At 44.6% G+C, this 23,776-nt stretch overlaps 1 long non-coding RNA gene across 2 annotated transcripts in view; it reads right to left on the bottom strand.

The window, feature by feature from the left end:
* Positions 1 to 429: 429 nt before the first annotated feature.
* LOC138984976 (uncharacterized) overlaps positions 430 to 23,776 on the bottom strand; it is a 120,680-nt gene continuing 97,333 nt past the window's right edge. The window contains exons 3-5 of one of the 2 annotated variants that reach the window (XR_011462211.1): positions 7,492 to 7,698; positions 4,555 to 6,797; positions 430 to 4,239 (exon numbers count right to left, since the gene is read on the bottom strand). This is a non-coding gene — a long non-coding RNA (uncharacterized lncRNA). The remainder of the gene's footprint in view (positions 4,240 to 4,554; positions 6,798 to 7,491; positions 7,699 to 23,776) is intronic. The other variant, XR_011462210.1, reaches the window with a different exon arrangement.

Here is a 23,776-nt window from a genome sequence, read left to right as displayed (position 1 = left end):
TTATTGTGAATTACATCTTCCCATCTTCTCCGCTCATTTTTTGAGTTGTCTTTTCCTTACTGACTTGTAGACATTGCTTAGATCTTTGATTATTGTGTTGTAGCCACGCGTTCTGGGAAACAAACTCACTCAGAAGGACAATGCAGATAGTGGAGTGCAGTTTATTACACCAGCGGGCCCAAGGCAGAGTCTCCTCTTAGCCAAGGACCCCAGCCAGCATTTGTGAAAATCTTTTATACCCCATGTGTACATGTCCGAACCCACCTCCCCAAATTCTCTGAAACTAGTCTGAACAAAGGAAAAGAAGGATATAATCAAAGTTAACCCGTGATTCACATGCCTTAAGCCTAGGTAGTTAACAGTGGACAATTATCAATAGGCCTGTGGTCATACCCCAACAAGCATAATAGAATTTATGATTCTATTTGGTTACACAGATAATTAGTGTATTCTTTTAGGCAATGGAGAATGTAGATACGAGCCCTGGGGCTTGTCCATCGGGTGGGTGGGGGGGCAGCTGGTAGTGGTCTGGTTTTCCAGTTGGTATGTCGTTTCCATAAATACTGGGCATAGAGCTCAAAGTCCACAGTCCCGCCCAAGGTGGAGTCCTGCTTTCAAGATGGAGTTTGTTCTGTCTTTTTCCTCCTTCAGTTGAACCATCATTCATTCTTCAGCACAGTAAAATCTGATGACCACACTCCCGTTCTTTCCCTGAAAGCTCTCTTCTCATCTTCCCTGATGAGTCTGTCCCCGAGACTAACTAGATGGCTCTGGTATCAACGACTTGGACCCGGAAGACTTGGGGCCTCAGCCCCCATCATCACTTACTAGGGACAACACAGGCATGAGCACTTAGGTGGTTGACACGGTCTCTCCGATCCTCAGTTTTCTCATAAGAAAACATGGGGATCATTCCCCCTCTCAAGATTGTTTTGAGAATTTACCCACATTGTGTATGTGAAATCTTTATGGTTATGGCTTATTTTTTGGCCTTTATGATAAAAATATAGAAGTCTGTATAGGTACATTCTCTCCCCACTGCCTGGGATTCATTCATCACTCATTTCTTCATTTGTTTATGATTCACTAAAGGGAAATTTATTATTGCTCACCACCTGCTGTGTTAAGCATTGATGGATAATGTGGTTCCCACCCTGAAAGAGGCCAATGGGGAGAGTGGATTAAAAAAAAAATAGAGTCCACTTATTAAAGATAATGGAAAAACTTTGCATTCTTTCTTGTCATGTTTCAGAGGACTTTTATAAATGAAAGCGGGGTCCAGCTGCTCACTGCTCAAAAGCCAATAAAGAGGCCAGTTTGGTGGAAAAGAAAGTTTGCTTTATTTTGGATACTGGCAACCAGGGAGGGAGGGCAGACATCTGTCCAAAGGCTGACTCTCTCCCCGCAAGCCTGCAATTAGTGGGCAAGAGCTTTTATAGTCTGGGGAAGGGGCTACATGCAGAAACAGCACAGTCAGTTCTGACAGTCATCTTGGAATTAGTCATCAGTGGTCTGACCAGCATCATCTTGATTAAGCACAGTTAGTCTTTGGTTCCAGGGTCAGTTTGTTCCCATTTCCTAGAGGCTAGTTCTTGGAATTGTGACATATGCCATGGCTACCATCTAGTCATCGTGCAGTTAGCTTCTCACCGGGTGGGGGTTTCAGTATCCATGAGACAGCCCATAGGATATGGCTTAGGTATTATCTATAGCCCTTGGGAAAGAGCTAAAGGTCCCCTTGACTGTGCTTAATGACTAAACTATTACTGTTTGGTCTCCTCTGACTGTTTTCCTTTGTTTCTGCCTGTTCTCACTTCTCTGATTAAACTTATTCTTTAGCTAAGGTTTTTGCACAGATAAAAGGCAGGCAGAGGACGTGGAGGGCAAGGACCTGCCCATTAAGGTCCTGCTCCATTTTACTTTTGCCTCTCCAAGCCTTGGCCTGGAGGGAGAGAACCATACATACAAATGCCTCCTGAATGTTAAGAATCAGAACTTGATATTCCCTGAGCCAGGCCTTAGCCCTGGGCAGTGTGACTGGGCTAGAAGAGACATGTAGGAATTTCCTAACTCCTCTCGCACATTCAGCCTCCTGGTCACAAACAGTTTAGGCAGCCTGGCCGTCTTCCTAGCTCCCTCTTCCCCACTGTGCCAGCAGGAGGTAGAGAAGGCCACTAGCTGTGCCCAGGCGGCTGGCTACTGCAGGGGATTTGATGTCTGCCCTGCAGGTCTGGCCACATCCTTCTCTCTCTCAAGTGCCCCTGAGTATTTAAGCCATCCGTCAGCTTATTGGTGATGAAAGGGAGGACAGATTCAATCCTGAAAGGAAACCATGTTTTCCAATCACGGTGTTATCAGAGAACCTTGCCTTTCTAGTAAGCAGGGTTTTGTCCCTCTTAATAAAGGATTACTTTCCCATTTTCCTGTCGGTCTTGAGTTAGCGCTCTGCTGGTTATAAAAGCATGGTCTTTTCAAGAAGTGGTGAGAAATTCTATGACACTGAAGATTCAATAAGCTCCGCTGGGTGAAAGTGCTAGAAAGGTAGGTTCCAAGTCAGTCATGAATTCATTTATACACCCAACATTGTAGTGGTGGAAATCTGAGTGTTTAAAATAGGAGAGTAGGACTTCCCTGGTAGAGGAGTGGATAAGGATCTGTCTGCCAACGCAGGGGACACAGGTTTGACCCCTGGTCTGGAAAGATCCCACATGCCAAGGAGCAACTAAGCCCGTGCACCACAGCTACTAAGCCCATCTGTGCTTTGCAAGAAGAGAAGCCACAGCGATGAGAAGCCTGCATACTGCACACTGAGGAGCCCCTACTCGCCGCAACAAGAGAAAAACCCTCGAAGCAACAAGAGCACAGACCCAGCACAGCCAAAAATCAATTAAAATAAATAATTTATTAAAAAAAAATAAAACAGGAGAGAGCATGCTAAGGTTTAATTCTTCAGAAGATGAGAATAGCATGAGTGTAATGAAGTGACAGACAGCTGGAAGCTTCCGTCGTCAGCAGCATCTTCACCCCTCCTCCGGGTCCCCTCTCTAGCCCGCCACCACCTTGGCTTTATCCTAGCTATCTCAGGCTATCTGAAGTACAGTGCAAATATGCTTCCAACTCTCCTGCCAGCATTCTGACTGCAAAGTGAGGAGACAGAAATGCACTTAACAGGCAATCACACAGAACAAACTGGAAAGCAGGAAAACCAGCATAAAAGCTGACTTTGCCTCTGAGCCTAAGCTGCATGTTTCAAACGTCTTTCCCCTCCCTGACTGTGGCGGACACAAGGCGGCCATGTCGTCCAGGCATCTCCCACCTGGCCTGTGTCCCACACGTTTCCAGCCGCAGGCTTACATTCTCTCTTCTCTTCTGAGATTTTAATGTCTTGTGTTTTCTTCTCCTGGTGGCCTTTTACAATCTTCCACTGACATATAACTCTTGGTTCTAAAATGTAGTTTTAATTATTATTGAGGTGTACTGAGGCCAACAGATCAAGAGATGACTGCCATTGAAAAGGCAGCTTGGGGACTTCCCTGGCGTCCCTCTGGTGGTTAAGACCCCGCGCTTCCAATAGAGGGGGGCGGGCGCGGGTTTGATCCCTCCTGTAAACAGGCTTAGGATTGGCTAGTTCCAGGGATTTCAGCAGGCTCTGGGGCGCAGGCGCGGGGCTGACCCTAGTTGCCTGGTACCTGGCTGCCTTAGTTCAGACGGCTGTAAAAGAACTCCAGTGACTGCCTGGCTTAAACAATGGACATTTTTTTTTTTTCCCCTCAAAAGGATGATCATTATGATAGTCTACTGGGATACGTTGATAGTGTTTGGGCCAGAAATTTTTAGAATATGCAGATTTCATCCTTGAGTAGTCTTACCCTTCGACAAGGCCCGCAGAATAAATACATGCATAGAAAAATGACATGCCAAAGTTAAACAACACTTTGTTTTTAACTGGGATTTCAAGGGCTAAACTACAATGTACTTAAGTGGCTAGACAGATCCTGTCTCAGTGAGCTCTGCCTAGGATCACAGCAGAGAGAGGCCTGATGTCATCTGTTCTTTTCCCCCAAACATAAGCCTTCACACTGTATCGCTCCAAAGAGAAGAAAGGGCAAGGCAAATTTCCAGAGAGCCAGAAAGTAAGCAAGATCCCCAGCCAAAGCTTGAACAATGCTGGCCTAGGTCTTCAGCCTCAGGCTTTCTTAAGCCAGTCAGGGGTTCACTCCGTGGGGGGAGGAAGAACATCTGAAATTGATAGTAAGAGAGGCATTGCTTCAGAGGAGCTGAACAGAGGACAACCCCATCTTCTAACACAGCCATTACACTCACCACCACATCAGCCAAATGAAAGATCACAAAACGTGACCAAAGACAGCAACACCTCCTTCGGGAGGGTGAAGTTCTCTCCCCGCCATCCCCAACCCAAGGAAATTAAAGGGAAAGCCTTGACTTCTTTTTTCTAGAAGCCAAGGATCCAGGGCTCCTTCTAGCTCACCCCACCCAGCCCCACCACATGGCCTCAGATGACGAGTTTTCATTTCACTTCTGCCATAACTTTACCTTGCACTTGGATCGCCATTCTTTGTAATCAGTTCCTTCTGTTGATCAAAACAGGTGACAGGGTTAAGGTTTCCATCTCCACAAAGAATGGAAAAGTGTGTGCAGAAAAGCTGATTGTAAAATTAACCGTAATGCACGCAACATGGTATTGAAATTCTTACACAACTACTCATTCTGTTAGGCAGAAAATGGTCTTAGATCTTGAAAAGTAAAGTCTGCTCTAGTCTATGTATTTGGATCCACACTTGATGTAAAAACACATCTGTCCTTAATCCCTAAAGGCATTGGAAAGATAGATTTGTTTTAATGTAGAGCATCTACTGGTCTTTTTTTCTATACAGCTTTCAGTCATTTCCTTTTATTTTAAAATGCCCTAACCTTCTGCCCAGTGCTTACCCTACTAGCTGCTGTTGGGCTTCCCTGGTGACTCAGAGGTCAAGAATCTGCCCAATGTAGGAACCACAGGAGATGTGGATTCAATCCCTGGGTGGGGAAGATCCCCTGGAGGAGGGCATGGCAATCCACTCCAGTATTCTTGCCTGGAGAACCCCATGGACAGAGGAGTGTGGTGGGCTACAGTCCATAGGGTCACAATTTCCTTTCACTTTAAAGCCCCCTACCCTTCTTCCTGGTACTTACTCTGTTAGAGTTCCCCAGAAAAAAATGTTTTTTACTAACTCCATCAGACTCAATTCATAGAGCTATGATGACTTACTGTCTTCTCTTTTTCTGATTCTTGAGTTTTAACCCTAATGTATTTGAATACTTTAATGCCAGTGGAGAAAGGTGAAGAGCTGATTCAAACGATCAGTCCTTTGTATTTATGCCTCCACACAATTTGGGGCTTTTCTTTCAGAGTAGATGCCTTTTTTTTGGCCATGCCCAGCAACATGTTACATCTTAGTTACCCAACTAAAGATTGAACCTGCACCCCAAGGATTGAAGGCTCAGAGTCATAACCACTGGGCCACCAGAGAAGTCCCCAGAGTAGATGCTTCTTGAGACAGGGATAATTTCTGGGGCTTTGGTTGGAATCACCTCGTCAAGAGCAGTTCTCTGCACAGAATGAGGATTCAATAAATGTTAACTGACTCGTGGTGACAAAGTAAACAAAGAGGCACTTACAGTTGGTAGACAACACCAACATTTTCTTCTCTTCGCTACCTTTTCTAGACATTGTAACCCTAGTTCTTTAGGTGAGTCTTTCCAGGTTATAGTAGTTACTTCCTAGGAACCTTCCCTTAGGCCATGTATTTCACAGCTTAGATCCTTTCTTCAGATGCAGGAAATTAGTGGACATGTGAAAACACATATGACCCCAATCTGGTTTAAAAAGCCTATTATAATAAGAAACCATTTCTTCTGCTCAATACAACTGCATATTAATTTTGTATTATGTGCAAATATTTAGGTATGGGTCCATGTACACATACATCCATTAAGCAGTCAAATACCTAAATTAAAAATGGCAAGCTGGAAAAAAAATTCAGAGTGCAAAGGTTTGATTGCTTTGAAAATAGCCAATTTAGAAAAGAGTTCAGCCTTTAATTGGCCAAGTTAAATAAGGCACAATTACTACTAACTTGGTCCCCAAAGATTGGCTCTAATCGTGTCGTGTTTAACTTGGCTGGTTAAATTGCAAATAGTGTTCTCCTACCCTGATTTGGTTCATTTACCTAATATAATGCCTTTCTATGGCTGACTTTTTCTTTCCTGACTTAGCTCTTTCTGTGAATGGAAACTCCATGGATTTGGAAATACTGTACCTATTTTTTTTTTTTCCCAGAAGAACAGCAAAAGGTGTGCGGTGGTATTGTTTTTTAAAGAGTTTCTGATACAACTTTCTGAGTATGTAGTTTTACAAATGTCAAAGGTTCATAATATGTGTATGTGTATATATGTCAAAGCTCTTCATATACTTGCTATCTCAAAATATTCTTGCAGATTCTTGTTTTGCTTTATGTTAACAGGTGAGGAAGAAGAATGTTCTTTTATACTTGCTTTATCCTCCTCCGTTACTGAGAGGTGAGTAGTTTAATTTAGACATTTAATGTTCGATTAGCTGGCTCAAGGATTCCACACAGATCCACGAGGGCAGAGTAGGATGGTTAAATATTTATCTCAATTTCTAAGAGCATCGGAATTCAGAGAAGGATAATTTCTTTGTTCAGAATGGTCAGTGTCATGCATAGTGGATTAAAAGGGCATCTCATTTCATATGCAACACCATGGAATGCATCAACCTGAAAAAAAAAAAGACAAATCTTTTTCTCCGGTAGAAGAAAATATATATGTGCGCATTAAGCATTAATTCATTCATTTACTTAAAAACAATAAACATTTAAGGAGTGATAACAATGTGCTCAGTTCTATATTAAGCACTACATGCATGCTAAGTCACTTCAGTTGTGTCCAACTCTTTGGGACCCTATGGACTGTAGCCCACCATGCTCCTCTGTCCATGGGATTCTCCAGGCAAGAATACTGGAGTGAGATGCCATGCCCTCCTCCAGGGGATCTTCCTGACCCAGGGATCAAACCCGTACCTCCTGTGCCTCCCAACTTGCAGGCAGATTCTTTACTGTTGAGCCACCAGGGAGGCCCATATTAAGCACTAGACATGCAGAAACTGGTAAGACACAATCTTTGCCTTTACGAAGCCTGTACATTTTACTGGGTTATTTGCACATAAACAAGTCAGGAATGAAATGGCTTCAGATTCCAAATTTTAGTTCTTTGTGTCTCTATTTAAGGCATAACATTGCTTAGGTTGTCTTCAGCATCGCTCACGCGTGTCATCCAGTTCTGTTTGGCCTCCCTCCTCAGTTGCATCCCTCTCCCGCCTCAGCTTCCACTACTTTCACGGGCACATGAACTCTTAGGAAAGAGTTAGTCTATCCTGTTACAGCAAACCATCTAATAAGACCTCTGTCCCACCTCTCCCATGGTTGTTTGCCTTGCGTGTTTAGTCGCTCAGTAGTATCCGACTCTTTGCGACCCCATGGACTGTAGTCCAGGCTCCTCTGTCTGTGGGATTCTCCAGGCCAGAATACTGCAGTGGGCTGCCATGCCCTCCTCCAGGGGATCTTCCTGACCCAGGGATGGAACCCAGGTCTCCCACATTGCAGGCGAATTCTTTACCATCTGAGCCACCAGAGACAACAAAACCATATGCTTATGAAAAAGAGAAAATTTTCAGATACCTTCAGGTATATTATTTACCAAAGAATAAACTAGACACACCAAGGCATTTTTATCTGAATGTGCAGCTTCAATCCTAACACTTTCCACATTTTCTTTTCTGCCAAGTCAGGACGTGCTTTCAGGGCAAAAAGTGTGTTGGGGGTGTGGGAGGATGGAGGCAGAATGTTCACAATCCAGGTCTACAGATGGGCAGAGGGATGGTCCAGTTTCTACATTTACTATCAAAAGTAATATCCTGATGTGGCTTTATCTGACATGCTCTTTCTGAAAGATCCAGGCTTAGAGCCTCAACTAATAAATTCTCTGCATCAACATATCACTCGGTTGTAAAGTCTGGATTTTCAGCAACACATAAATGATGAAATGAATCTGTACATAAAATGTCTGTTAGCCTTGTTGATCATTCAACGCACAAGTAAGTGAATGAACAAATAAAAACTCACCACTATGGAATGTAATGGATTCTGTGAACTAAAAAGCCCAGAGTTACAGAAGTCTCGGTAATATACACCCTATATCATAAAGAATAATTTAGAATTAAAATAGAATATTTTCTTCTGGGACTCAAGAGAAGGTGTCTATGGGTTATGCTGATACATGTGATAGGAACACCTGACCCACAGACGTTTCTGTTGTTTTTTAAACAAAGTCTTACCCATAGGTGAGTAGGCAAAGAAGGAACCAATCTTGTCAAAGTTAGAGGATGTCCCGCCCCCATCCACACACGTGCATATGAGTAATACACGTGCACAGACGCCCGGGAGCACACATCTGCAATGTGACCCTTGAAGAGTCTTCACAGAAGACTCAGAACATCTCTGCTTACATTTACCCTGATAGAGCCCGAAGCAGTAATAGCTGGGCTTGGCTTGGTGCCTAAACTGTAAATTTGTAATTAGTTCCAGGAAAAAAAAAATGACACTCAAATCAAGAATGAGCTTGGGAGAGAGAGAGGAATCTGATTTGGAATGTCTGCATATACTTATGAAATCATCTGTGAGATACAGGGAACCTTGAGTCCCAGGTTTTAGCTATGGCTACTAACTAATCAGATTACCTTGAATAAGTTACTTAAGCTCTCTGCCCTCCAGTTTTCTCCTATTTGTAATGAAGAATTGTAGTAAAATAATTTGTCTACCATCCATCATGCAGATGCTGTGTGCTCCCATATGTAGAAAAATACATTCCAAAGACAAATACTAGGGTGCCTAAAAATTCTTTCCCATGAACATTCAGTTTATTGGGCCATAAATAAAAGAAGAAAACAAGATTATTCTGCTAAATACAGCCTGTCATTTTGAATGACCCTGACCCATCTTTCATCAAGCAGTCCCTTCTGATGGTGGAACTAATTCTTGGATTTACAAAGAACAGACAACATGATGCTTCAGTACCATCAAATGTCTTAAGTCGCAATGTAGAAGAGGGAGCCAGGAGTGGAACTAACTGCAGTCCAATGCTGCAAGGTTTGGCCAATCATTCTATGCCTGAGAACTGATCCCATCCTTTTTCTGGATTTCCAAGTGAGTCAACCATACAGCATGAGCTAAGGTATTGTTGAGGAGGAACATACCACCAGGTGGCCCAAAGCCAGGCAGTGATAATTTAGGTCTCCCTGCACACGCTCAAACATTCATCACAGAATGCTGTGCAACACTGTCATGCACAGACTCCTCAGAAAGGCCATGAAACCTCCTTAGTTACCTTCTATCTGGACTGGTTTTGCCTGACCCCTTTTGGGACTCTTCATCTCTCATGCCCCTCTTTGTGTGGCTCCTGCCTTTCTTTCCTTTTTTTCCCTCCCCCTCTGTTTTTGGCCATGCATCATGCTGGACATTAGTTCATCCAACCAGGGATTGGACCTGCGCCTTCTGCAGTGAAAGCATGGAATCTGGATCACCAGGGAAATCCAGGCTGCTGCCTTTTCACTCACAGTGAAAAAAGTTCAAAAATTATAATTCTGTCATCCCAGAAAATATCAACTCTATATTGCAAATGCAAATGAAGTCCATATTAAAAACACAGTCAACAGGCATGTTGAAACATGCTTCGAGGTAAGTTCAAGTTTGTTCATATACAATTGGACTCATTCTCAACTAGACCATCCCTTTTGGGAAAGATCTTTGGGAATATTCTATTATAACAGTTCTGGTCCTATTAACTTCTGGAATTATTTGGAAATCAGCCCTTCTTAATTAGCTTGGCTAATTGAAACTTTTATATATAAGATTAAGACTATTTCACCTTGACATTAGTTTTTATACATTGTGTGGGTTCAAGTGAATAATCAGGGCAGTTCACAGAATTTAAGATCATGTTCAATATGAAGAAAGAAGAAAAACACAGGGCTTTCTTTCCTTAAAGCGAGAGTGAGATCAGTCATTCATTTATTCAACATTTTATCTAGCAACTGTGTGTCAGACAGAGATATCACTTTGCCGACAAAGGTCCGCACAGTCAAAGGTATGGTTTTTCCAGTAGTCATGTACGAATGTGAGAGGTGGATCATAAAGAAGGCTGAGTGCTGAAGAATTGATGCTTTTGAATTGTTGTGCTGGAAAAGACTCATGAGAGTTCCTTGGACTGTAACAGATCAAACCAGTCAATCAATCCTAAAGGAAATCAACCCTGAATATTCACTGGAAGGACTGATGCTGAAGCTGACACTCCAATACTTTGGCCACCTGATGTGAGGAGCCGACTCATTAGAAAAGATCCTGATCCTGGGAACGATTGAAGGCAAAAGGAGAAGCGGGTGGCAGAGGTTGAAATGGTTAGATAGAATCACCAACTCAATGGACGTGAATTTGAGCAAACTCTAGGAGATAGTGGAGGACAGAGGAGCCTGGTGTGCTGTAGTCCATGGGGTCATAAAGATTCAGACTTGACTCAGTGATTGAACAATAATGTGTCAGGCATCATTCTAGGCACCTACTAGTCAGAAAGGAGTAAAGCAGTCTTACTCCTGCGAATCTTCTTTATAAGGATGCTTTGGGGATGTTCAACATATTGTAGAAAAATATACATCTGTGATGTTATATTTAGTCATGCCTTCTGTAGGTTTAGTGCCATTGCAACTGTATGTAATGGAAGCAAGAACTCTTGATATGTTATCAGAAATTAGTAATACAACAAAAACAAACCAAAAATACTAGAGGTGGAAAAAATTGCCTAGATTTAATAAATTCCTATAATATTAGTTATTTTTACACTGCAAATTTTCTCCTGAACTTACTTTTGTGTGACAATGAAATGTTATGTAAGCCTCCATTTTTCCATCAGTAAAACTGAAGAAAGATATTGCTATTCTACCTTGAAATTAAGCAGCATTTATAACTATTGTCTTTTCTTTGTGCTAAGTTGCTTCATTTGTGTCCGTCTCTGTGACCCTATGGACTGTAGCCCACCAGGCTCCTCTGTCCATGGGATTCTCCACGCAAGAATACTGGGGTGGGTTGCCAAGCCCTCCTCCAGGGGATCTTCCTGACCCAGAGACTGAGCCTAGGTCTCTTATATCTCCTGCACTGGCAGGCAGGTTCTTTACCACTGGCGCCACCTGGGAAGCCTCTCTTCTTCTTTAGGACAGGCTAAATTTGTGAGAGCAGAGACCATGTCTGTCTGTTCCCCCATCTTCTCCCAAGTTAGAAAGCCTATGAGGCATTCAGAAACACGCACTGAAAGACAGTACACATTTGCTAAAGATCATTGTGAGGGTGACATGAGAAGACACACAACAGATTATCTGAACACTGTGAAGTATTTTTAAGTTAAACTCACTTTGTCCCCTACTTTCATGATATTCTTTTGATATTGATATTATTGCAGTTTGGATAAAAGTTTAACTTCTCTTTGCAGATAACCAAGATGCTTACCAGGAAAACCTTGGTCCCAAACTTTGAGAACAAAATCAAGTTCACTAGCCAGATACGTTAGCAGTTTTCCAGTTTTGCTGAGATGAGATGACCTGTCATTCCCCAGGCATTTTAAAACAAGGTTTCAAAGTGAGACTTCATCCTAGTCTCTGCAAGCATCTTCTTCCATCGCCACGAGATAGGATTCTATGATGTCCAGTGGTTAAGAGGCCCACCCCAGGAGTTTTCTGAGTCAGGCTCTGAAACAACCTGTGATGAATGTCCAGGATGGAGAACCATAGCAACACAAATCAAGAAACGATCTGGACCATGATCTGAGAGCACATCGCACTAAGTCATGTCACATTCATCATCCGTCCATCACACCCTGCTACTCCTTAGGAGGAACCCAGTTCTCTCCTGGCATTTCTTCTCCCAAGTCCATTGCAGTTAGCTTCCTCCAAGGGGAAGTCCGTCACCACCGCTAATCCCCACCCATCCTCAGGGCAGAGGACCCTGCTAGGTATACACTCACAGCTCTAAGTGAGCTCAGCATCTCAAAGAAAAGCATTTTCTTGAAAGATCCCTTCAAAACAACAGTCCTCATAAACTTCCTGTGTCATCTCTGGCCCCTTGGTGTCTCTGTCTACTTTCTAATGTAGACGCATGTGGTATGTGAGCCTCTCACGGCTGTTATTGACCAAGCCACCACCAGCCATAGGCTTTGCCTCATGACTTAGCTGGTTCCCCAACTCCACCAGCCCTCCAGTTCCCTTCGGTGCCTCCCAATTCCATCTGCACTCAAACCTCGTCCAGACGGTGACTCGCTGAAGCTCCCATCATGGGTATCTGAGGGCGGGCTCCTGGTGGCTCCACATCACTGCCCAAATCAGTCCATGTAGAACAGCAGCGTGATGACCATGCCACCTGGCATCATGTCTGAAGTGTTCCATTTATTTCCCTTCAGGGACATCAATGTATTTTTCTTGCCTTCAATGAATGCCCTATTGAAAATCCTAAGGAGAGGCAGCTCACTGTAGAAGACATTTACCATCAGCACATAAGTTCCAAGGTTTTACGATGTGTCTGACAGAACCAGACACAGGTTCCTTACACTGGGTACTCATAATTTCCAGGAAAACCCCCATTGTTCTGCTCACACCTGGAGCCCTGCTAAGTGGCCTGACTGGTGACTGTACCCAGATGTACATTGAAGTGTTGCTGGTTAGTTTCCTTCTCTCTTGCTGGAGGTGAGGGATTTGCTGAAAGAGTCAACCCACCCCAGTATTCTTGTCTGGAGAATTCCATGGACAGAGGAGTCTGGCGGGGTGGGGGTCACAAGAGTTAGACATGATTGAGTGACTAACACTTTTGCTTTCTTTCACTTTTCATGATTCCCCAGAGGAGCAACAATAAAGATACAAAATTTGGGTGCTAAGTCACATAAGGCTGAGATGGGCTCCCAGAGAAGTCGTGTGTAGGGAGCCATTCTGTATGTGTGTGTGTGTGTGTGTGTGTGTGTGTGTACACACGCATGCATAGGGGGAAGTGATGGTTTAGTAGCTAAATTGTGTCTGACTCTTGTGACCCTATGGATTGTACCCCACCAGGCTCCTCTGTTCATGGGATTTTCCAGGCAAGAATACTGGAGTGGGGTGCCATTTCCTTCTTCAGGGGATTTTCCTGACCAGGGGTTGAACCTGAGTCTCCTGTGTCTCCTGCATTGTAGGCAGATTCTTTATCATTGAGCCACCACGGAAGCCCTGTGTCAGGGGCAGGGGATATGGTAAATTCTAGTAGAGAAGGATGAATTATTTTGAAGTGCCAGGAAACCCAAGAGAATATGTATCTGATAGTAATGATGAGGAGGAAAATCTCTTAAAGACATTCCTGGAAAGGAAGGAAAAGCTAAGCTGTCCCCCCCACTTCTCTCTCACCTCCTCCCTTCACTGTTATACTCAGGTCCTAGGTGGCTGGAAGCAGAGTTCCTCCTCCCATCCAGCTGCCCAGGGCAGCCCCAGGTCACCACGGGGCCTGGAAGATGCCGGGACCACACCGGGCTTCCTGATGGGCACCGAGGGGAGACCCACTGGGTCATTCACAGCCTGGGACAAGGGCAGGGCTGACAAATGCCAAGCAGCTGCAAGAGGAACCTGGGAAAGGAATGGAGTAAACTTCAGGAGAAAGTTAAAACTGACACTTTGCTGGCACAAAATGACATTTTATCAGCTATTGGGAAAATGGGCCACAACAGCTTGGTCCTAAGGGAGTTGAGTGGTATTTATTTTTATTTTTAAATAATTCCAGACTTAGAAAAAAGTTGAAATAGAACAAAAAATTCCCATGACAGCTTCACCCAGATTCCCCAAATGTTAATAGTTTGCCTTGACCACGTTTGCTGTGGCATTCTCTCTGCACGGATGGATACACAGATGTATAGGTACAGATATACAGATATATGTGTGCATACACATATCATTTTCTTTCTGAACTAAGAGGTGGTTATTGTGTCCTTTTGCCCCCATCATTCAGATAACGTTATCTAGTTGATAAATTTTACCCTAATAATGTCCTTCGCAGCAAAATAATTTTTTTTCTGGTTCAGGTTTCAGTCCAGGATCATGTGCTATATTTAATTATCTTGTCTCTTTTGTATCCTTTAAACTAGAATTTGTCGTTGTTCAGCTGCTAAGTAATGTCCAACTTTTTGCGACCCCATGGACTGCAGCACACCAGCTTCCCTGTCCATCACCATCTCCCAGAGTTTGCTCGGACTCTTGTCCACTGAGTCAGTGATGGCATCCAACCCTCATCCTCCATCTTCCCTTTCTCCTCTTGCCTTCAATCTTTCCCAGCATCAGGGTCTTTTCCAATGAGTCAGCTCTTTGCATCAGGTGGCCCACAGCTGCCCAGTCTGAAGTTTTTCATTGTACTGAGAGTGGTGTTAAGAAATAACAATCTCTCCCAGAGACCCAGTATGGTTCAGATGGTTGCTGTGACCAGTGGAAGGAACTTGGATACACAGGAGTTGGATGGTATGCAGGCCGACTTGAAAGCCACAAAGTTCAACTCAACTAATTTTGGTACTCATCCGCCTTTCATAAAAGGCAAGCTGACTGTGAATTGATCACCAAAGGTCAGCGATGGGGGGCCTTCTGCATCCTAGACTCTAGAACTCTCATCACGTGGCTTCCTTCTCACCCTCCCCGGCCTCTCTCCTTGATCTGCCTCCTGCTCAGTCCCTTCCTTCGCATCAACCTCTTGTATTTTATTACTTTTCTCTTACTCATCTGCTTGGACCTTCAGCACCCAAGGGCATAACCTTATCCAAGAGACCAGATCTCATATCTGAAGCCTTTACTCACTGAATTCTTCTGAGAACTGAGTGTATAAGGCCATGGTCACTTGTGGGTTATGATTCGGAAAGATCTTGTATTGGTCAAAACTCTTTGCCAGCAACAGAAATCAACTCATCTAGTTTAAATACAAAAAGACATTTACTATAAATACAAAGAAGCATCAGAACAAACCCAAGAGCAGAAATGTCAACAGATCTTGGGGAGAGTTTAATTCAGACTGAAGTGCGGCCCAGATCCTGTTTTCATTTCTGTCCCTGTTCTGACATCAGCCCCATTATCATCTCTCCTCTCTGCAGACTGACTTGTCCTGCATTCCTGGTCCAAGCTGGAGAATCCTGCTACTCCTTTAGAGCCAGAGTTTATAGTAATGGTGGCAGCTAAAGTCCATAAAAAGAGGAATCTTTGTGTGTTAGGCAAATATCCCAATAGATAGCCCCAGGCTTATTACTCCAAACTTTCCCTTATTTTGTAAGTTCCACTATTAATAATTCTTTCCTTTTTTTTTGTTAGAAATCCTTCTTTAGGCATATTAGTAATTAAACAATTTAACAGTAAATTGTGGGGGAAAAAAATAAAAAAATCCACGTATAATCTACCGCCTAGTGACAGTTTTATAAATACTCAGTTTACATTCTTCTGTCCTCATTTCTATGTGTGTGTGTCTGTATATGTTTATTAACTACATGGGTACAATATTATACATGTACTGTTTCATAACTTGTTTTTCTCACCTAATTATCAGCGCATTATCTTGCCATTAGCCTTTATTCTAAAATACAATTTTGGATAGTCATACGGTCTTCCTTCCTATGGCTGGGCTATAATTTAATCAATTCTTTATTTATTAGACACTGAATGTCCCTTCAGTCCATAAGCCAACCCAGAAATTAATGGCCTTTGCTCCACAGCATTGATGTGGCTTTGGCTCTATTCCTCAGGTCAACATTTGTCAGCCTGGAGGGGACCCAGGATCCAACCTCAGCCAGGAAGAATCGCTCTCCGAGGAACGTGGAATCGGGACCTATAGCTTCTCAGTTTTTTGTGTTGTTATGCACATTTTTTATGGCTGAGGGGTGGCCATAACTTCCCATGAGGAAGGAGAGGCAGAAGTAAACAGTTGACTAAGACACAGATGAAAAAGCAGGGACGGGAGGCAGAAGGAGAGTGATTTCACAGGTTTTCTGTGATTTTTCATTCCCGGGCTCTTACAGTGGGTTGATTAGTGTTGTCTTTTTAAAATTCATATCCACTTGGAACCTCAAAATACAGCCTCACAAGAAAGTCTTTGCGAATGTAATTAAGGATCTCTAGATGAAATATTTTTGATTTAAGGTGGGCACTCAATCCAATAAGGGGTGTCCTTATAAGAGGAGGTGGAGCCCAGGGACAGAGGAGAAAGCCATGTGAAGACAGAGGGCAGATTAGAGTTACGCTGCCATAAGCCAAGGGGCACCTACCCCTTGGGGCCACCAAGCTGGAAAGGCAAGAATGATTCTGCACTAGAGCCTCTGAAGGGAGTGAGGCCCTGCTTACACCTTGGTTTCAGACTTTGGGTCCCAGAGCTGTGAGAGTTTTAAGCCTTATGGTTTGTGGGTACTTTGCTATGAAAGCCAGAAGAAACTAATACCAGACTTTCCTGAGGACCAACTGAATTACTGGTCTTTGGCTCAGGCAAGTGGGGGTCCCTGTCTTGAATCTCTTTTTAAATTTTTATTTAGTTATTTATTTATTTTGGCTGCACTGGGTCTTCATTGCTGTGTGGGCTTTTCTCTAGTTGTGGCGAGCAGGCACTCCTCTCTAATTGCAGTGCACGGGCACCTCATTGCAGTGACTTCTGTTGCAGAGCACGGGCTCTACAGCATGCGGGCTCCTGGAGTTGCAGCATGCAGGATATTCCCAGATCAGAGACTGAACCTGAGTCTCCCGCACTGGCATGTGGATCCTTTACCACTGAGCCACTGCTAGCTAGAAACTCCCCTAGCTTCTTTCTAGGGAAGCCCAGGAAGCTCCTGTCTTGAGCCCCTTGCCTTGGAGCCCCCATGTGAGGATCCTTGCTGCGCCCTCCTTCTAGTCAAGCTCTCCCCATGAGGGCTAAAGGATGTGTCCATTTGAAACCCAAACTTCCTTCTTTTAACCAAACTCCAGAAAAGCAAGGTCCCTAAACTTCCAGCCCAAATGGCCCAAGCCCACTTGTGGGCTGATGTGAAGCTAAAATTCCAATACTTTGGCCACCCGATGCGAGGAACTGACTCATCTGAAAAGACCCTGATGCTGGGAAAGATTGAAGGCGCGAGGAGAAGGGGACGACAGAAGATGAGATTGTTGGATGGCTTCATCGACTCAATGGACATGAGTTTAATAAACTCTGGGAGTTGGTGATGGACAGGGAGGCCTGGCATGCTGAAGTCTGTGGGATTGCAAAGAGTCAGACACGACTGAGTGTCTGAACTGATTCACTGACTGTGGACCCCACCCTGGGTCCATCCTTTAAAGCCATTTCACCTTGCTGGCACACATACTCCTAGATCAAAAGACAAGGCTAGGGGAGTTCTTTGTGGGGAGGAGGGTGGACCTGAATGGGTGGGCTGGTGAGTCCGCACGTGTGATGGTCAGCAGGATCCTGCAGACCAGGAGGTGAACAGAGGTCAGGGCCAGGGGTAAGGGGGCCTGGGATGAGAGTTTGGCTCTCCATGTGCTGAATTTTCTGGCATAAAACTCTGAGAAGTCTGGTTCCCCAGACTGTTGTGAAGGTATATTTGTCAAAGTAGGAAAACAGAACATTCTATTTAACAGTGTAAACATTATATGCACAGCTTGGTTATACCGTTTAAATACTGAGAGAACTGGAATGGGGACCTGCGTTTGTCCTCTTGCCCTAAGCTACAGATGTCAAAGGCAGGGCTGCCCAGATGTGTTCCTAAACTCACTTCCATGGGACACATTTATCTTTATATCATCAAACTTCCTCCTTTGCTTAGGCTGGCTGGTCTTGGCTTCTGCCTCTTGCCTCAGTAGAATCTCAGTGCCACAAAAATAGTGCACTATTGAAAAATAGTGCACTCTATTTTTTCAAAACTTACTTTCAGTTTGTGGCCATTATAAATTACACTACAGTGAATCCAAATGCATACCTTTTTTTGTGCTTTTCCCCAATTTGTTCATTAAGATAAAGTTCTAGAAAAGGAATGGCTACAGCAAGGGGTGTAGAGATTAAGACTTTAATACACGAAATTCTTCCTTACAGGCAGCGTAAAACGAGGACGTCGCTTCTTCCTTCTCCCGCCCTGCCAGTGATTAAAAGATATCTTCCAAGGATTTTTCTTTTCTTTTAACTTCAAATGTATTGAATTCTTGGTGAAAATGAGTTCATTCATTCTTCTGCTTCACAGAACATTCTAGGAAATATTAGACCCTAAGTTTGGAGCTATGTAAGACTTGCTAAAAGGGTTTAAAAGGTACGCTGCTATAATAGTTGAATCATTAAGTCGTGTCCGACTCTTTGTGAACCCACGGACTGCAGCACGCCAGGCTCCTCTGTCCTCCACTGTCTCCCAGAGTTTGCTCAAATTCATGTCCACTGAGTCAGGGATGCTATCTAACCATCTCATCTTCTGCTTCCCCCTTATTCTGCCTTCAATCTTTCCCACCATCTGGGTCTTTCCCAATGAGTTGGCTCTTCATCAGGTGGCCAAAGTATTGGAACTGCAGCTTTAGCATCAGTCTTCCCAATTAATATTCAGGGTTGACTTCCTTTAGGACTGACTGATTTGAAAGGAGCTCTCAAAAGGTATAGACAGGCAGTAACACCCAGGGCAGTGAAGTCAAACATCCCTCCTCTCTCAGCTTTGCTCAGTACGTCAGAGTCCAAACTCTCTTTTTATATTGTTACTGAAGATACTTTTCAAACAGCATTTTGGAAGAAGAACCCTAGGGTCCCCTCTATGTTATCCTGTACCTTTTATTTTTGTTTTCTGGAAACATGGAAGGGATGCTGGTGGCAAGATGATAGAAGGATACCAATATCTTCCTGGTTCTAAACGGTGGGTGAAGTTACCCTCACCAGCGTGGGGAGAGGGGAGGGACTTTTTTTTAAAAGAGTTGACAAAGGTTCTACAAGCATATAGGTCAAAAGGGGGAAGAGTCATTACCTCCACGCCAACAAGAGTTGAAAACCAAAGATATTAATCATTAAGTCCTTCCTGGGCAGTTAAGTTAAATTAAAACGCCTACTTACATACTTCCTAAATTGTCACACACACATACAGATTGCACGCAATTCTTCAGCCTCTGCCTGTGGAAGCAAAATCAATATTGTGTTGCCCATAAAGCACCTATTTAATTTAAAATTGCATTTTATAGTCCATTTACCCCACCAGAGTAGCCCAAAGTCAGTCCTTTCTTTCTGTTCATTTCCAAGCTCCGGCTCACTTTCTATTGTTCACCTTGTCAGCGTTAAGCTTGTGAAGGGGGCTTTGAAACAGACAAGAAAAGCTCCAAGCAGGAAACCAGCTCTGAGACCCCTGGTGAAAAAAGGAGCGCGCGCGCACACACACACACACGTGCGCAGCTCTAAGCTAACATGTATCCTTCAGCTTTTTTGTTCTTCCAACTCACTGTAGCATGAAGAAGGAAGAAAGAGAAAGAAATAACAGGCTCAGAAGAAGCGTGTGCATGTGTGCATGACCACGCAGTGCTGCGTTGGGCACATGGGTTATGATATCAAAACTGCAGACAAATACAGCATTGTCCACAAAGTTGTGCTCTCTCCCTTGGGGCCCCGGGTTTCACTTGCGTCATCTTCTGTCCCTCGGTCAGTTGATTCAGTCCTCACTGACAGCATAATTCCTTCTTCATGTAAGGAGAGAAACCCGTCAACAAAACAGTAATTACGTTGAGCTAAAACGGGCGTTACACACACCTGTCATCTGAAGCATCCGCACACTATATCATTTAGAGGCTTCTAAGAGATCTTGTTCATCGTTACATGTGGCAGCAACAAACTGCCCATAAATGCATGAAGATATTTAATTTTTTTTCATTTTCTTTAAATCTATTTCTATTGCAAATCTCTAAATGTCCAGGTACTTGGGACATAGTCTCGATCAGTTCAGGGTTTCCCTTTCCCCATGTTAACTCTAGAGTGACAATGTTCTACCAGGATACCAGGCAGGGCATGGGTTCCCTGTTGCCCTGTCTTCACACTGGCATCAACTGAGATGCCCAGTGCCGGCCTGGTCCCCAGAGACCCATCCACACATTTGGCCACAGCCTCCACGTTACTCCATTTTTCTGTCTTCTCTCATTCACTGGCTATTTCACTCCTACTCACGCAGGGATGCTGAAAACTCGAGGAAACTCCAGGCACCTCCCTGCCTCTCCCAGGTCCATGAGGTTCTTTGCTGCCACTCCAGAGGCTGCAGACCCCACCTAGATCTCCGTACTCAGCCGTCTCTACTTCAGAGGCTGCCTTCCCCACCAGGCTCCCCAGACGGTGAAACAGATTCCATCTCCTAACCTTCAGGCCCCTGAGCCTCAGGACTCTCCTGGCAGATGCAGGGCCTCTACCTCGTGACCCCATCTCTCTTCTGACTTCCTGCCTTTATCCAGCCTGAGAAATCCCTTCAGACCTACAGAAGCTGCAGCGGACAGAGTGGGTGTCTCGGCCAGACCACAGGGACCCTTCAAGGTCCCTTGGGGCCCATCTCCTGGCTCCGGGTCCATTTTCTTTTAATGTCCTGCACCTGTGACTCTCTTCTGAGTCCTCCGGGGGGCTACTGGAACTGCTTTCCATGAGCCCAGGCTCATACACATGCAGAGAGCCTGAAGGGTCCAAGAGTTTAAATCCAAACCTCCCCTTCCCGGGGGAGCCTTCAGCCAAAGATGGACAGAGGAGGAAATATGGAAGCCCAGCTCTCTGATCTCGAGTTGACACAAACTCTGAGGCATACTTTATGCCATGGGATCAGGCAGAGGTCGTCAATCATGCTCTCTCTGGCCATCTTTCTTTCCGTAGTGGACACTGTAGCGTGCTGCCCAGACCCCCTCCAGGACTGAAGGACTTACCCCCAGCACCGGGAGTACTGTCCCTGACAGCCCTGGCCAGAAGCCCTCGCTAGAGCTCAGGGCAGCCATCATCCAAGGATCAGCTAATGCAGGCGTACACACACACATGCCTTGCCACAACCTGGGACAAGGCTGAAGGGTCCCTCCACCTCCAAGCCCTTTCTGGGGTCAACTGAAGCCCTCACAGAGTCTGCCTCCCAACTCAGCTATATTTGGTAGGAGGCTGGGGGGAGAGCAGGGGTTAGATCTCATTTCTATGTGATGATGGCTCTTCCCCCAAACAAGCTAGTTTCTGCTTGGAGAGCTATCTTGGACTCCACAGATATCAATAAGGAAGACTCTTCCTCCCATGCTTCCTTGGTGGCTCAGCTGGTAAAGAATCCACCTGCAATGCGAGAGACCTGGGTTCGATCCCTGGGTTGGGAAGATTCCCTGGAGAAGGGAAAGGCTACCCACTCCAGTATTCTGGCCTGGAGAATTTCATGGACTGTATAGTCCACGGGTCACAAAGAGTCAGACACGACTGAGTGACTTTCACTTTCTTCCCATGGAGGTGTGCATACAATTCTTAGACTCACAAGAAACCCTTCCTCTCGGGCATAAAACAACAGCTATGGGAATTCTCTGCTGATGGAAAAAAACGGTTCTAAGGCTCTCACCCCTGGTAACCTTCTTAGCTGTGAGAATCATTCAATTGTAAAACCAGCAACTTTCAGGGGGCGGGGGACACCTTATTGACAATAGCGCAGGAGAAGGGCAGCTCAGATTTGGAATGAAATATTTATAATCCCTCTCCGGGGGCACTGAGCTTAGCCCAAGGAATCCACGGGCGTTGGCTCTCCTGAGGTATTTTTCTCATTCTCCCTGGCACGGATAAAATCTAAACTGTACTTAAGAAATGGTGTTAAATGTGTTAGTTGACTGAATCTGGCATTTATAATGCAATTTAGCCAAGTTTTATATTGACAGCATGACATTTTTAAAGGGCCCTTTCTGATTAACAAGGTTCAGAATCACTCCCCTGATTATGCCCGCAGAGTGAGCATAAAACGCTTCAGGCTCTGGGAGTGATGAATTGAGGCTCTGTTAGTGATCCACGTATTCTGCTTTCTTAGTGACCGTTTGGAAGGAGGATCAGGCCAGGGCTACGTTTTTTCAGGCAGAAGAAAATGTTTTCTTGCTTTCAGTGGACGTTCTGGGGGAAAGCGGCCTCTGTGGGCAGAGGGGTGTCTGCAGATTCCGAGCCAAGAATGAACAGGTGGTCCAGATGTTACCTGTCGTTTTTGGTTTCTGGGTAAAGAGAAGATCTCTGGCTGGGGGTAAGGCGGGGGGCACACACAGCACTCTTTCCAGAAAGCAAATTGAGAAAGTGCTTAATGTATTTTAGCCCCATTTCCATTCTTGTTTCTATTACACTAAATATTTCCTGAATATCCCCTAAATTTCCTTTGGGTCTCACAGAGGAAAAGAAGGGAGACATGGAAGCGATCTTTTACAAATGGAGCAAATGCCACACAAAGAAGGAACATAAATTATCCCAGCTGGTTCCCGGTGGAGCCAGATGTAAGCGTCCACTCCCCTGAAGATGATGGCCATCTGCTGAGCATCAGCCCGTGTGCCAAGCAACATGCTAAGAGCGCTACATGTCTTTTTTTTTTTTAATTGTGGTCAAATATAGATGCCCCCAAATTTTCATTGTATGTACATTTTTCTGTGGCACTTACTATATTCCCACTGTGCATCCCTCACCATCCATCTCCAGAACTCTTTTCATCTTGCAAAACTGAAACTTCATACTCATTGAATAATAAGTCCCCTTTCTCCCCTACTCAGCCCTGGCAAGCACCATTTTACTTTCTGTCTCTATAATCTGACTACTCTAAGGGCTTCATGTAACTGGAATCATACAGCATGTGTCCTTTGGCAACTAGCTTGCTGCACTCGGCATAATGTCCTCAAGTTTCCTGCATGCTGTACCGTGGGTAAGAATGGCCTTCTCTACTAAGGCTGAATGCTATTCCATTGTATGGATACACCACGTTTTGTTATCCATTCACCCACTGATGGATATTTGGGTTGCCTCTACCTTTTGACTATTGCAAATATGCTGCTGTGAACGTGGATGTGCCGGTGTGGGCCCTCTATCTTCTGATGCCTGTGATGATGCTGGAGCAGAGGCCCCACTTTACAGATGGTAAAACTGATGCTCAGAGAAGTGACCTGCCTGAGCCACCATGCTGCAATGTGAAGCCGTATCTGTCATCCTCCCCACCTCCATCCTCGGGTTCAATTCAACCCGTGTGTAGGGTCCACCCAGCATCAGACTTCTGTTAGGCCAGCAACTGTCCTTCAGGACAATCTCTCTTCTTCCTCATCACTTGTGACATGTTTTCCTATCCGTGGGTTGATCGAAACCTGGTGAGAATCCAGTCATAGATACTCAGAGAGCAGGCATTTCAGATGCCCCTTCCTTCGCATGCACGGAGGAATGGAGCAGTCAGGGGATATAGGAGGTGTGCGTGGGTACACGGAGAGGCATCACCACAGGGGGTCGAGAGATTCCACTCTCCAAGCCACGTGTCAGTCAACCTGAGATCCGGAGGAGAGAGCAGACCCTGGAGGAGCCATAGGTTCTGAATTCCCATCCACTGCACCGCACGCCCTTGGGGAAAGGGGTAGGGAGATCCAGCCAGAAACAAATCCAAAAAATGCTAATGTTCCTGATACCAAAGATCTCTTAAGATC

Source organism: Bos mutus, chromosome 23 (genome assembly GCF_027580195.1).
Source record: "Bos mutus isolate GX-2022 chromosome 23, NWIPB_WYAK_1.1, whole genome shotgun sequence".
Classification (NCBI taxonomy): domain Eukaryota; kingdom Metazoa; phylum Chordata; class Mammalia; order Artiodactyla; family Bovidae; genus Bos; species Bos mutus.
This window is presented reverse-complemented; position numbering and strand designations above follow the sequence as displayed.